This window comes from Herpailurus yagouaroundi, unplaced genomic scaffold, assembly GCF_014898765.1.
Source record: "Herpailurus yagouaroundi ecotype Mexico unplaced genomic scaffold, PumYag 208, whole genome shotgun sequence".
Taxonomy (NCBI): Eukaryota; Metazoa; Chordata; class Mammalia; order Carnivora; family Felidae; genus Herpailurus; species Herpailurus yagouaroundi.
The window spans coordinates 5,763,091-5,771,003 of record NW_024412439.1 but is presented as its reverse complement, the minus strand read 5'-3'; the positions used below and the strand labels follow the sequence as shown (position 1 = coordinate 5,771,003).

Below are 7,913 nucleotides of genomic sequence, written 5' to 3'. Positions count from 1 at the left end.
CGTCGCACATTCCACCGACTGGGCCACGCAGGCGGCCCTCTTATACTTTAAATACACTTAAAAAAAAAAACAGTAAAGGCTTAGCAGCTTCTTTGGAATGCAGGCAGTGAGAAGGAAGAAGGCAAAGAAAAAAAAGTAGAAATCCAAGTGAATGATCTTGGCACAATCTTGTCATTTCCTTCTGGGATCCAGTTGAGCTCAGTGGCTGAACACGGTGGGGAGGTCACCCCTCCACACCCTCCCTCTGGACGCTCAGGGGCCATGGGCAGGGAGGTTGAGGTGGGGGGGGCTCCTGACGACCTGTTCCCATTTCTCTGGCATCTTCCAGCTGTTTTACAGTAGCTGGTCTCCAGCAAGGACAGGATGTGGCTTCACAGGGAAGGCCTTTGACCTCCTGGGCTCTCTGTGACCTCACAGGTGGACTTTGCCAGTGCTCTGAGCTTGGTCAGTTGCCTCCATGTTTAAGAATCCTCGCTGGAAAGCCCCTTCCTCCATGAGTACCTTGATGTTTTCCAGGGTCCCGTAGGAGGGGAAACGGGTCCAGTCATGGCTCTCCTACCCTCAGAAGTCTCTGCAGGGCACTCTAAAACTGGTAGAGTGAAAACAGGCATTTGAGCTGAATTGGTTTTGTAAGACATCTTCCTGAGGCCTAGTGAGACTCCAAATATCCTATTAGAGTTGTTTAGTGCTGTAGCACTGTTCGAAAAATGGATACCAGCTTGGGCCTTCTTTGTGCATGAAAATAAGAAACATGAAGAATTTCTTTAAGAAAAAAAATTGAGATTTGGGGAATGTCCCCTCTTGAAAAGTCACAGAAAGTAACTGTAGCGAAACTGCGATTTTTTGGTCAACTTGGATGGAATCACTGGTTACGCAGAATCGAAAGAAGGCTTTGGAGAAAGCAAGCTTGGCATCTTACAGACACCAAAGGGAAGCATCAGTCAGACATGTCTTAACCCCGTGGTCTTCAATTTCCAAAGCTTTACAGAAAAAGGAGCCATTATTCCAAGCCTGAAATCATTATAAAGGATGAGGGCCCACAAAGGATGAAATACTCTCAAAAATTAAATTCTGGCAATATAATTACAAATGATTTTTTGATGAGGAAAAGGAGAAGACGTCTATAAAAATCGATGCGGCTAGACTTTCTGATTAATCCCATTTTAAAAGAACACGTACGCGGGATGTAAGGGCAGGCACGATAGAACAGAAAAGACAAGTTGGTACGAATGGGAGCATAGCACCGAGCCTTGGCAGGAATGCCAAGATCACGGGCTTTCTGAAATGTGTCCCGAACGTCTCGAGGGGTGTGCCTGCCTCTCCCTGGGCCAGTGGTCTGACAGTTAAGAGAGATGCAGAGAAAACAGAATGACTCAGACATTTTTAAAATTTGCCTCTGTTCTGTTTGGCGTATTTCTCCATCTCTACATGTGAACAAAATCCTAAGGGTAGGAATTGCGACTCTCTGCCATAGTAATTGTACAACAGGAGCATTTTAATTTTTTTTTTTAATTTTTTTTTCAACGTTTATTTATTTTTGGGACAGAGAGAGACAGAGCATGAACGGGCGAGGGGCAGAGAGAGAGGGAGACACAGAATCGGAAACAGGCTCCAGGCTCTGAGCCATCAGCCCAGAGCCCGACGCGGGGCTCGAACTCACGGACCGTGAGATCGTGACCTGGTTGAAGTCGGACACTCAACCGACTGCGCCACCCAGGCGCCCCAAGAGCATTTTAATTTTTATACTTCCACCGTGTTTTTGTGATTAGGATTGTTCTCATTGTGGAAAACGCATTAAGTGTTCTTTTCCTATGTTCCTAAACAGCTGAATTGACATAAAAATTAACTTTTTTTTTTTATGTTTATTTTGAGAGAGCATGCACAGGGGATAGGTGGAAAGGGGAGGAGCGAGGGAGTGAGAGAGAATCCCAAGTGGGTTTTGCACTGTCAGCACAGAGCCCGATGTGGGGCTTGATCCCGTGAATACTGAGCTCTATGACCTGAGCCAAAACGAAGAGTTAGATGCTTAACCGACTGAGCCACCCAGGTGTCCCAAGAGTTAACTATTTTTTGAAACTTTGAAAGGATTTATTTGTAAAATGAGTTAAGGCCTCATTGATATGTAGGGCTTTAATAATTTTTTTTTTTACTTCTATCATTATTAAGCTTTTTGACTTTCCTGTGTATTCTGTGTCAATTTTCATAATTTATGTTTTTCTAGATTGTTGCCATTTCCTAAAATAGAAAGTTAATATACAGTGTTTGTTGCAGTTTAAAAAAATTCTCTCTCCATGCCTATACATGGCTATAAATGGTAATGTGTCTTTCTTAGCCTTTAAATTGTGTACTTGTATTTTTTTCTTTGTGATCCTTTGAACTTTATTTTTCTTTCTTTCGGTTTATAGACACTTAACATTTATTCCTTTCTCCTTTTGTAGGTGTACATGTACATGTTTATATTTTTTAATCTCTTGAAGGCATGTGTTTTAGTTCTTTTACGTCCATTGTTTTTACAAATAAAAGGCATTTAAGGGTAGGAATTTCTCTTTGACTTCAGCTTTGGCTGTAGGGCATGACTCAGATATTGTTACTTTCTTTAAAAAATTTTTTTTAAGTTCATTTATTTATTTTGAGAGAGAAAGCATGAGCGGGGACGGGGTGGAGAGAATCCCAAGCAGACTCAGTGCTGTCAGCAGGGAGCTCTGTGTGGGCTTGAACTCAGGAACCGTGAGATCATGACCCGAGCCGAAACCGGGAGTTTGATGCTCAACCGACAGAGTCGCCCAGGGCCCCATATTATCATTACTTTCTAAAGAGTCTGATCGCAGTTCTTTAAAACTTGGTATTTGGAAATATTTCTGCATTCACAGGAGTGTTGCAAAATTAGTACAAAGCCCCCTAGCTTCCTCTAAGGTCATGTAACATCTCCTCTGAGCTGGGTACGGTTCTCAGAGCTAAGAACTTGGTACGATATTGTTACGTAAACTACAGGCTTTAGCGAGATTCCGTGTTTTTCGACTAACGTTTTCTAATCCTGGGATCCTCATTGCATTCGGTTTTCACTTCTCCTTGGCTGCCTCCAGTCTGTCCCGCTCTCCTGCCTTTCTTTGTTTTTCAGGGCCCTCACACTTGCGAGTAGTACCGATTAGTGGTTTTGTAGAGTGTCCCTCCATTTGAGTTTGAGGTTTTCTTATAATTTGATGGAGGTTATTGGTTTTTGGCAAGGATACCCACTGAAGTGACACGTTCTTGCCTAGTGCAGGGGATCCGTGATGTGGATGTGCCTTGTTCTTGGATGTTGATGTTCTTGGATATTGTTGGATTTGACTTTGATCACTTGGTTGAGATCTGCTAGCTTTCTCCAAAGTGCAGTTACTGTGTCTTCTATTTTATTCTTTCTCTGTTGTCCTATATCTTGAGGGAGATACTTTTGGACTACGTTCAGATACCCTGTTTCTCCTCAAACTCTGGCCATGGAATTTTAACCCTCATTGGTGTACCCTGTCTACATGTATTTCTGTTGGTTTTTGACCATTTTCTTCATTTCCTTTGCATCTGTTACTTGGAATTCTCCTATAAGGAGTAGCTCTCCCTTCCCCACCATTTATTTTTCAGTTTGTGGCTCTTCATTTAATTCTGTTGATTAGAATCCAGTGTTACTGCTATTTACTTTGTTCAAATCATTCCAGGTTTGGCTGTTGGGAAACTTTCTCAGATTGGCTCCTGTGTCCTTTAGATGTGTCCCTACTCGTCCTTCCACACCCTGTCTTACTTTCTGGTAGTGTAGGATGCTTCTGGATCATCTTATGTTTTTCTTGCTCCAGCCCTGGAAGTAGCTGCTTCTCCAAGAACTCCGGGCTCTTTTTAATAAAGAACGGTGTTTAGAAACCATTCCCACCAGCAATGTGTGAGAGTCCCGGTTGCCCTATACCCTTGTGGGCACTTGACATTGTCAGTCTTTTTAGCCATTCTAGTAGATGGTCAGTGGTATCTCATTTTGATTTTAATTCGCATTGCCCAAATGATTAATGAGTTAATGTGCATTTGATATTCCCAGATCTTCTTCGGTGAATATCTACTCGAGCCTTTGGAGCTTCCGTTTTTTCTTATAGCAGTCTTTTGTAATGAGATAGTTACTCTGAATCTTTTGATTGGGTGCTGTTCTTAGACCTGGTAAAAATTTTCACATACTTGAGTATTGTTTTTTCTTTGTGCTTGAAGGGTCAGTGGCAGCAGCTGTGGTTGTGTGGATGAAGTGGCAAGGTTGACATTGGTAGTCTTTGGTTCTTTCACGATGTTTGAGGGAATTGACGGTATTTTTCCTAGAGAAGTGAGGACTTGGGTGGTGATAGGTGCCTTCAACTCTCTCTTGTATTTTAGTGGTTTTTTTTTTTAAGTTTATTTTGAGAGAGAGAGTGGGAGGGGGAGGGGGAGGGAGGGAGAGAATCCCAAGCAGGCTCCGTGCTGTCAGCGCAAAGCCTGACGCAGGGCTCGATCCCACGACCCATGAGATCATGACGCGAACCGAAATCGAGAGTTGGACGCTTAACCAGCTGAGCCACTCAGGTGTCCCTCTTGTATTTTATACATAGAGAAATACTGGGCTTTTTTCGTATAGGTCTAGACCTTTGAACAATGAGCAGTAGGAATCGGAAGGCAGGCTGAGGTGTGCGTTGTTCGTGGAAGGCTTTTGTAACAGTTATAAAGGGCTGGCAGTGGAGTGTGCTGTGAGCAAAATGGGTTCAGCTTCAGACATTGGCAGGTAGGGAGAGTCACCTGGTAAAGGTACCATAGAAGGTAACTTGTGTGCATTAGGGGACTGGAAGCAAGAGACTGCTGTGGCCCTTTTGGGCACGAAGACGCGGTGATCCTCGGGGTCTGACGTAGGGAGTTGGGACAAAGCTGTCAACATTTCTGAGAGCTCAGCCCCTGAATCATGTGCTGCGTCTAAGCTGTGCTAGGGTGACATCATGCTTAGGAGAGTACTGTCCTACGGCCTGCTGTTGTGGGCCATGTCCTGGCTGTGCCTTCCACTAGCTTGGCTGAACACGGACAGTTACTTCCTCATAGCTTTGTTGTGGGCGTGCCAGAGTGTGGGTGGGTGAAATGATAACCATACTTGCCTGGTGTATATAGTGTGTGCGTTGTAGCCAGTATCATAACCCCCATCCTCTCCCAGTTGCTTCAGCCTTTACACCCATATTTTCTAGTGTTTATTTCTCCTTATCTGACATTCTCTGCTATGTTCAGGATTACGTGAGGTCTTAGGTTTTTTTTGTTTTTTTTTGTTTTTCTGGTTTTTACCGTTTATTTGTTTTTGAGAGGCAGAGAGAGTGCAAGCGGGGGAGGACAGAGAGAGAGGGAGACACAGAATCCGAAGCAGGCTCCAGGCTCTGAGCTGTCAGCACAGAGCCCGACGCGGGGCTCAAACCCACAAACTGCGAGATCATGACCTGTGCCAAAGTGGGAAGCTCAACCGACTGCACCACCCAGGTGCCCCGATGTCTTAGATGTTGTGCCCAGGGATTGTGGACTTCGGGGCTCCCTTTTTGGGGCGTTCATCCCTTGGGCACTTTCTGACCTACTCCAGGCTTGCTTTTTCAGCTCCGCCACATGAGATACTGTGCTCTCCAAGATTTTGCAGCGCTGCGATCCTACTTTCTTCCCTTCCGCTTTCTAGGTGAACAGTGAGCCAAAACTGACCCACTCTCACGCACATCCGCCAGTCGTTCTGCTGCCTGACTTCATGTTGCTGTCCAGTTGGAGCACCAGATGATCACGGTTACTACACTTGACCTACGTTGTCTAAAGCCATGCTGTCCCTCATCCCGTCCTCGACTGGCTTTCGTGTCCGTGTTTGCTTAATAGGCAGAGAAGCTAGATATTCTGTCCAGATGCCCGTTCTTAAGGGTTCAGCGCCATGGGGATTTTCCTTTTGCAAAGAGAAGTTCATGAGCCCTCATCCCTGCTCCTTACAGCCCCGTCCAGCCTGCAGCCCCTTCCCCGCATCTACCATCAATAAAAGCTGAGTTTCAGGGCAGGCCAGAGTCTGTTTCCACTTTTCGCGCTCTGGCTGTCACCTAAAGGGGAAAGGTCCTCACAGCCTCACGTTGGTGAGATATCCTAACAGCCCCTTCCAGGGAGTGTTTCATTATAGTGCCCAGTCCCCTGGAGTCGAGTCGAAGAGGGCCAATATTGGGAATCTGAGTGTCTCCATGCCTTTTCTCAGAACTAATGACTCCACGAGATGGGAAAGGAAAGGTCAATTTCTGGAAGTCCTTGCTTTCGAGTTTGTACTGCGAGTCGTTTGCAGAGAAAGTCAAAACACGTCTATCAGAATGGTTTGAGCATTTTCTGAAAACTTCTGCCTTTTCACTAATCAAACATACTAGACCTTACTCCGCTTGGAAAACTGGAATTGTGGGGTCTTAGCGTTAGATGGAGTCTTGGGAACTATCCATTGCTCTCCTTCCTCAGTGCAGGAATTTCTTTAGGAGCATTCCAGATGGCTTCAAATTCTTTCTCTTTCTTGGGTGGAGGGAGTCTGAAGGCTGATCTGTATTGCTAGAAGCCTCCTCCTTCTTTGGCACAGTGCCACTGATGGCCTGCTACGTGTTCCACCCGACTGTTTGGCAGAATTTTGGTCCCCATGCCCGTTGCCCCCTGGTGTTACTTCTGCAAATACGTTACATCACGCGGCAAAAACAACTTTGCAGATGTAACTAAGTGTACTACTCAGCTGATTTTAAGATTGGGAGATTATCCTGGACTATTGGGCAAACCTAATCTAATCACGTGAACCTGTAGAAGCAGAAATCCTACTCCAGTTGGAGACACGAGAAAATAAGAGATGTAAGGCAGGGACCAGATAGGAGGAACTGTTGTTGACTTAAAGATGAAGGACACCATGTGCTGGGGAAACTGGGGACCTCAGTCCTACAATCGCGAGAAGCAGATTTCTGCCAGCAACTGAAAAGAGCTTGGGCCCTTCTGATTTAAACCTGTTGCCACCCTGAGCAAAAGAGCCAGCTGAGTCACATTGGGCCCAGACTCTTGGTGCACAGTATGGTGACAGAATAAATGGGAATTGTTACTTAGGACAGGACCTCAGAGCCATCAGTCACTTCTGGCTGCCCTTCATGCGTCACATGTTAGTCACGACCGGTCCACTCCACTCTGGAGAGCTCATGCGACAGTCCCTCTTTCCCCTCCCAAATGCCACTTGAAGGACTTTAGCGCCTTCCTGAAGCTACGAGCATCCCCCTCCTAGCACTGTTCCACCACCCTGCATGTGTCCATTACAACAGTTGGGTGACCCCATCCGGTTTTCTCACGACTCGGGTTTCCCAGTTTTAAAACTGGGAAGGTCATGGCAAACGAGGGTGAATTGGTCACCCTACTGCTGGTTGCTTGCTCACGACTGAGGTTGCCTCTTAACCTAGAGGCTGGTCATACCAGATACTCGTTCCTGTAGCCTTCTTTGTAGGTTGGACTTGGGTGTCTGATCTAATGTAGGTCAGCGGGGTCCAAGGGAAATCTGCTGGGAAGCTTCTGGGAAACCAGTTAGCAGAGATGCATAAAGAGAAATGGCCCATCCTAATTGCCTTTGTGTGAGGGTGTGATGTCTGGAACTGCAGCAGCCATCCTGTGATCGTGGGCAGGTAAACCTCAGGGTCGTGTCAATATGTTGATAGAGGAGACAGGTGGAAGGGACCTGGGTCATTGAAGACATGGCTGGCCCCTGCACTAACCCCACAGATAGCTTCTTTGGGGCATCTTGTTATGGGAGATAATATCATTATAGTTACTTTTGGTGAAGGGTTTTTGTTTCTGGCCGTTGAAAACATCCTCCTGGGTGAGATGCTCCGGCTGTTGTGCATTCTGGTTCCTGAACACCTATTCATACATAGTCT

General features: G+C 45.8%; 1 long non-coding RNA gene across 1 annotated transcript; it reads left to right on the top strand.

Moving 5' to 3' along the window:
* The first annotated feature begins 723 nt into the window (after positions 1 to 723).
* Positions 724 to 6,040, top strand: LOC121015760 (uncharacterized). The gene is made up of 2 exons (XR_005783953.1): positions 724 to 1,219; positions 5,681 to 6,040. It is a non-coding gene; the product is annotated as an uncharacterized LOC121015760 (long non-coding RNA).
* Positions 6,041 to 7,913: the final 1,873 nt, after the last annotated feature.